The sequence below is a fragment of the Echinops telfairi genome, unplaced genomic scaffold (assembly GCF_000313985.2).
Source record: "Echinops telfairi isolate 266 unplaced genomic scaffold, ASM31398v2 ScPeMD7_7457;HRSCAF=8495, whole genome shotgun sequence".
In the NCBI taxonomy this organism is placed as follows: Eukaryota; Metazoa; Chordata; class Mammalia; order Afrosoricida; family Tenrecidae; genus Echinops; species Echinops telfairi.
This window is the reverse complement of record NW_022111357.1, coordinates 25,423,629-25,431,173: the sequence shown is the minus strand read 5'-3', so window position 1 is coordinate 25,431,173 and position 7,545 is coordinate 25,423,629.

Here is a 7,545-nt window from a genome sequence, read left to right as displayed (position 1 = left end):
GCATAAACAAATGTGGTGAAGAAAGCTGGCGGTGCCCGCTATCAAAAGATATAGCATCTGGGGTCTTAAAAGCTTGAAGATAAACAAGTGGCCATCTAGCTGAGAAGCAACAAAGCCCACATGGAAGCAGTACACCAGCCTGTGTGATCATGCGGTGTCGATAGGATCAGGTATGAGGCATCAAAGAACAAAAAAACCATATCATTGTGAAAAGAGGGGGAGTACAGAATGGAGACCCAAAGCCCATCTGTAGGCAACTGGACATCCCCTTACAGAAGGGTTGTGGGGAAAAGATGAGCCAGTCAGGGTGCAGTATAGCACTGGTGAAACATACGACTTTCCTCTAGTTCTTTAATACTCCCCCCTATCACCACTATCATGCTCCCAATTCTACCTTACAAATCTGGCTAGACCAGAGCATGTACATGGGTACAGATAAGAGCTGTAACCCAGGGAATCCAGGACATATAAACCCCTCAGGACCAATAATGAGAGTAGTGATACCAGGAGGGTAAGGGAAAGGTGAGGGGTGGGGTTAGAAAGGGGGAACCAATCACAATGATCTACATATAATCCCCTCCTTAGAGAATGGACAACAGAAAAGTGGGTGAAGGGAGATATCGATCAGTGTAAGACATGACAATATAATAAGTTATAAATTATCAAGGGTTCATGAGGGAGGGAGGTTGGGGGAGGGAGGGGAAAAATGAGGAGCTGGTACCAAAGGCTCAAATAGAAAGCAAATGTTTTGAGAATGATGATGGCAATAAATGTACAAATGTGCTTGACACATGGATGTATGCAGGGATTGTGATAAGAGTTGTACAAGTCTCCAATAAAATGCTTTTTTTTTAAAAGTGAAAGGGTAGAGTTTAGCCTGTCAATCAGGTGACCTCATTTGGAGGCGCTACGGAGATAAATAGCTCACGGGAGGCCAGACCAACACAGACTCTCTCTGCTTGTTTCCCTGCGAGACATACCTGTTGACAGGCCACATGGAGCTATGCTGATGGAGCCAGAGCCTTGGAGCTGGAAGTGCCATGTGGAGACCCACACCAACGCTGAGATGCTTCCACCGCCACTGGATCCACAAGACTTTTCTTCCACTGGCCTGTGATCTTTCTGCACTCTGCGTCATTGTATGTGTTATGTGGGTCTGAAGAGGAATTTATAGATTGGTATTGAATGTATGGGCTACTATCAGGCATATGGACTTGATCTGGGATGTTTTCTTCATATACAATTACTCTTTATATACGGCTCTTTCATATACACATGTGAGTCTCCCTGGATTTGTTTCTCTAGTCCACTCAGACTCACACAGAGCCCGGTGCCCACGGCCAGACCTGCTTTGCCTTCATCTCTTCCCTGTGCGAATAGAGCACTGGATGGAACAGTTGTTTCTTTCTTGGTGCCCCTGACAGCTGCAAGCCAGAGAGTCCCTTGACACCCTAGGGCTGCTCCCCTGGTAAGTAGCATCGTTATGGTCTTTGCTATCCTCCATGCAGTGGGACCCTTTTCTGAAGGGGGCAGCAGGTGGCAATAGGAAGTATCGTCCTTATGGCTAGCTATCAGTGCATTCCATACATACTTGGTTGCATTTAATCCGATACTGGAACCAAATTCACCGCCATCAACTCATAGCAACCCTACAGGACAGGGTAGAACAGTCTCTGTGGGTTTCTGAGACTATGACTGTGTACAGGAGTAGAAAGCCCCATCTGACTCCCATGGAGCCGCTGGTGGCTTTGAACTGCTGACCTAGAGGATTGCAACCTCATGTGTAACCACTACGCCACCAGGGATTGTGTAATCTAATACAGTATATACTATGATCAGTCCCACTTGATAGAGGCAGGTTCAGAGAGATGCAATAACTTGGCTTAGGTCACTGAGCCACGAGGAGATAGAGGCAGGATTTTAACCCAGATTTGGCTCAACTCTAAATATCAATCCAAGTTCAAAGACATTTAGTGGAGTTACAGGTAATGGCTCCCCAATGGGTGAAATCTCCGTTTCTATGTCCTAGTTCTGTTTTTCCTTCTAGAACCTTGGTGGGGCCAGGCTCCAAATGGGTGCTTGTTGAATGGAACTACATTCTTGAGGCTGAAGGTGGCCCCACATCCCTTTTTGTAGGGTGTCCTGACTTTACTGTTGTGCTGGACTTGAGACTCAATAGCTCCAGGGATGTTTATGGTCACTTTTTCTCTCCTAGCGACACTCAGAAATAAACAGGGCTCCCAAGGGAGGCACCAGACACACCCTTGGAGGAAGATAAGGACAGAGTGTGCTGAAGACAGCTTGGGGCTATCCGAGATATTATTACATAGCTCAGCCGTTTTGTGTTTGTGTTGACAAGGCGTCTTTGCCCCAAAGAACTGCGCATCCTTTTTGTTCATTGGACCACCATTTGGAATGGACTGAACTGAGCAGCAGAGTCTGGGGATTAAGTCGCTTAGGTTCGTCATTGTGTCGTTCCTTGCCTTCCTCTCTTGCCCCGAGGCGCAGACGTTGATCTCTACCAGTTTCCCCGTCTGAGGACGCGGTCCGTTGCAGTGTTTGTCAGTGGATGGTGTTACTACCATGCGGCACACTAGACGCGAAGGAGCCCTGGTGGCAGAGTGGGTCCTGCACAAGGTCACAGTTCTAATCCCCCAGCCTTCCCGTGGGAGGCGGATGAGGCTCTCTGCTCCCATTAGCAGTGACAGTCCCGGAAGCCCACAAGGGGCAGTTCTACCAGGTCACTGTGGGTGGAATCGAATGGATGGCAGCAGCGGCGTTTGCTTTGGTCTGGCACGTGGACGTGTGCTAAGTCACCCGAGTGACACGGGAAGACATTCCCTCTCAGTCCCGGCTCCGGCGGCAACGCAGTTTGATGGGACGTGTACTTTGAAAGCTCTGCTGGCCCTTGCTCAGGTTCCTTTTTTGTTGTTTGTTTGATTTTTGGTTCCTTTGTAATGACGAGAGGATAGGGCTCAGCTTAGAGCCTTCGGCTATGAAAAATTGGGAGTAAGGATTTCATAATTCTGGTTTAATTCATTTAATAACCCTTTGATTTTTGGAAGAATTTCCGAGTAACACAAATTTTAAAGATCGTATAGAGAGTTTCTATGCCTTTGGCCTGCTTCCTTCATTTAACATCATACCGAATCAATGATCAAAACTAAGCAACCAACATTGGTAGTAAACAGCGCTTTAAACCCACTGCCATCCAGTTGATTCTGACGCGTAGCGACTCTGCAAAGGGCTGCCGAGGCTGAAGGTGCTTATGGGAGTGGACAGCCCCATCTTTCTCCTGCACACAGCCCGTGACTACTGGCCAGTGTACAGGCTTTGTTCATCGTGCCCACCCCCACCGCCCCACTAATAAATATCCTTTTACTTTGCCAGAAGGCAACTGAGGATGCCACCCTGCACTTCAGGTGGTTTGCTTATTTTACAGTCTGTGAATTTCCTTTGATACATTTGCATTGATTTCAACAAAGGCATCATGATCCGGTTTGTTATTTATATTGGTGATAAGCAAGGGGCTTCAGAAAGTTCATAGAAAAACACGTGAGCTTTTCGATCCACTTTTCGAAGCCCCCTCCTACCTCCTCTTAAAGTGGGTAGCAAAGAAAGGCGAGATGATCTGAGGACATAAACAAAAACAAAACTCTGGCTACGTGGTGTGTGTGCTGATGTGGCAAAAATGGAGACCGTGACCTTCCACCTGGCCGGCCGGGTTTCTCTCCCTCCTCCCGGAAGGCCTGTTTCTGTTGGGATGACTTCAGCTACAGCATCAAGGCAGACCCATGCAGTGGCCGAATTATGAAGATGCTTGTGACTTTTGAAGTATAAAACCCAGAGAGATGCGGTTCTGAAGGGGATTCCGTCCTCAGTGGTGTCAGCAAGGTTCCACACGTTGTCTATCTCCCCTCCCCCTCAGCGGGTTGGTTGTTGTCCTTCACCGTGCCCTCCAGCTCAAACACCAACAGCTCAGCCATGTTCCAAAGCAGGAAAGAAGAGCAGAAAAGGTCGCTCACCTCACAAGACTTTCCTCATGCATTCCTCTCTCATGGCCAGGGTGGAAAATGTTTGCTAGAAATCCCAGTTGGGGGGCCACATGTCTGGATCCTCTGGCTGCAAAGGGGTCTGGGAAAGTGAGGATCTGGCAAAGGGGGACCAACTCTGATCCCCCTGGATGGGAATATGCCTAGCATCACATTTTCAGAGTGAGGGAAAGAGTATAAAATGCTAAATAAAGCATATCTTAATCTCCTATCCTGATGGCTGCGTCTTCAATATGACCTGGGAAACCAGGTTTGAATGTAGAATCTTTGAACTCAGAGTTGCATGCCAGCCTGGGGCGGCACATCTCAGCTCCATCCAATTCCACTGGGGAGGTTTCACCCATCAGCACTTGGACTTCCGGCCCACACATCCAAGCTCTATCCACCACCACAAAACCCTTGGCCATTCATTGAACCCAGGAATGTGCACATTGGCTGCAACCTTGAGAGAATGGGTCAAAGCAGGAGCCCCCGGTGCTGCTGGAAGTGGGCTTGGGTTGTTGGGCTGGGAGAGTGTCAAGAGGTCTGGATTTCGGCGGGCACATTCTCTTGGCCTTGCAGACCCCTTTCTCCATTGGGAAGGATACAGTGGGAGCAGGGCCAGGGTGGGGCCCTCTGAGGATAGGACCAGGAGAGGAGATTCTGGTCTGCATTGCTGGGCATCTTGCTGCACAGACAGACTAGAAGGTGGGATGACTGGAGCAGGCAAAACCCAGTGTCTCAACTCTGTATGGCTCCAGGGATCTGCTGGCTTCTTGACTTAGCCTCCCTTGGACCAAACCTGGGACCCAGCACATGATAAGTACCCAATAGCTATTCCCTGAATAATGGAGTGAATGAATGGATGAATATCATTATTATTACGGTTTGAAACTGTCTGATGTTCCCATCACATGGGATGGGTGTAGTTGGAAACCAGAATCTTGAAGGGAAAGAGCATGAGTGTGAAGGGGGAGACAAATAGCCACTGTAGCCTTATCCTCTTGAGCAAACAGACTCTTATGGTAAATACCGTGAGTGTCCTCTCAGACAGGCAAGCTTGCCTGCTTCCCAATGTAGACAGGTTCAAAGAGGCCATACCAAGCAGTGGAAAGTGCAGACATAAGCTTTGAAGTTAAACAGACGACTTAAATTCTAGTGCCCTCCTTACGAACTTGGACAAGTGCCTTAACCTCTTGGGTTTTAACTCTTGAAGCAGTGAAATGGGGATGTTATTAATTGCTATGGATTCTGCTCCACCATGGTGACTGTACACAGCATAATGAACTGTCGCCTGGTCCCGCGTTGTCTTCACGATGCTCAGCTGGCTTGTTTGATTCCATTGTTGTAGCCATTGTATAGCCTCTTCCAACCTAAGAGGCTCATCTTTCAGCACTGGATTGACTAATGTTCTGTTGGGATGCCCAGAGATTTCATTGGCCAATTTTCAGACGTATATCAGGCCTTTCTTCCTAGTTTGTATTAATCTAGATTCTAGAAGGTCCACCGATGCCTGTCTACTGTGTGTGACCCAACAGGTATTTGAAATACCTGGTGGCATAGCTTCTAGCATCAGAGCAACATACAAGCCACCACAGTATGACCGATTGGCAAATAGGTGGTAGGAAATGGGGATAATGCTTATGGCTTATGGTGCTGGAGAAGAATATGGAAAATTCCAGGCACTGCCAAAAGGACAAATCTATCTGCCTTGGAAGAAGTATAGCCAAAATTCTCTTTAGAGACAAGAATGGCAGGACTTCCTTTTATATACTTTGGACTTGTCAGATCAGTCCCTAGAGAAGGGCATCATGTTTGGTCAAGGGGAGGGGCAGCAGAGGAGAGGAAGGCCCTCGGAGATGGACTGACTTCTGGCTGCAACTGTGGGCTCGGGCCCAGGAACCATTGAGGGGGTGGCTCGGGACCAGGCAGCGTTGCTTTGTGCTGTGCGTGGGGTCTCTATGGGTCGGAACCAACTCAATAGCATCTAAGGGCAATTTTCATGGGCTTGTTGACAGACTGGAGATGATTTGGGAAGTACAGATTCTGAGTCTAAGGACAGTTTTCATGGGCTTGTTGATAGACTGGAGATGATTTGGGAAGTATCGATTCTGAGTCCAGTGCTAGCTCCCACACTTTGAGCAATTTTATTTTGAAACCACAAGCTTTTCTGAGCCTTGACTTCCTGTCCACAAAATGGGCAAAGAAAGACGTACAGTGATAGCTCTGTTGCTGAACGCAATTCACTCCAAAGTCATGTTCAAACTGAAAAGTTTGAGAACCGAACATATTTTTCCCCATAACCAAATAATTGATTCTGAGACCCCAAGTTGCACTTATAAATTCACAAAGTTAACAGCTCTAGGTTGAGTAAATGCCCCCTAAGACATCTAACCACAAGAAATACAGTACATCAAACATCAAACACAATACAATAAATAAAATTAACTTGTTTTTCATTATGTTTTGTTTCTTAAAAACCTGTGGGTTTCCGGAATGATACGGTAACATAGGCCTCACTTAAAAAATCTCCATTAATCAGCCTTAAATAAACAAATCATAAAAATTCCCACTAGCATTCCCACCCAACAGAGTGAGCCTATCTTTCACAGGCTTGTGGCCTGGCTATGTCTTTTCCTCTTCAGTAATGAAGGTCCTATTGGGATTGAACACCTCCTGGGGAAGGAACCCCTCAGCCTCCGTGTATTCAGCAAATTCAGCCCCGAATGGATGGGCTTCGTCTGTATTTGCCCTCGCCCCGCCCGTGCTCACTGCCCTGCGCAGCACGCTGTTCTCCTTGTGAACGCGCCAACACCCATGGCTGCCTGTGCGCACTTCCCGCTACTCCGCGCTCCCTCCCGCCACGGTTTTCATGAAATCCTGTGGAGGCTTTAGCCTTCTCCCCTACCACTGTCTGCGAGACACTATCGCCAGGGAGTTGTTTCTGGTTTATCCAAAGTAACAGTCACTTCCAACCTCTTCGACATCTGGGTTCTTTGTTTTATGGTTTAACAATGTCACACCTTTCATTACAGTAGTCAATTTAATGGCACCCCCTCACCCCCAAATAAAAAATGTTGATCATGTCGACTTAGCCACTTTGTACTCAGCCACCAAGTTGGACAAGTGGTGACCTGATTCGAATTTTCACCATTTCTTTCTTTCTTGAACTCACAGTTTCCTCTTAGCTTGCCTGCTGGTATCACTGACTCTCTTTGGAGGCACAGCTCCGATAGTTTATGCAAATAAAGCACCGGACGAACCCGGCGGTGAATGTGCGGATGCACGGACACCAGCTCTCTCTGTTGTCTGAGCCAGAGTAGCGCTTAGGCAGAAGCATCACCCTCTGTGTCCGAGGTGAGACTCACGCTCGGCCCACACGGGTTTTTTCAAGTTGGATTTTCAGCTGGACTGTGGAGCAAAGTTACCGACACTGAGCAGGTTTTTCTCTGTCTTTGCTGTTTGAGTAGTCAAACGTCGCTGTTCAAGTAGTAGACGGGTTGAGCTTGGAGAC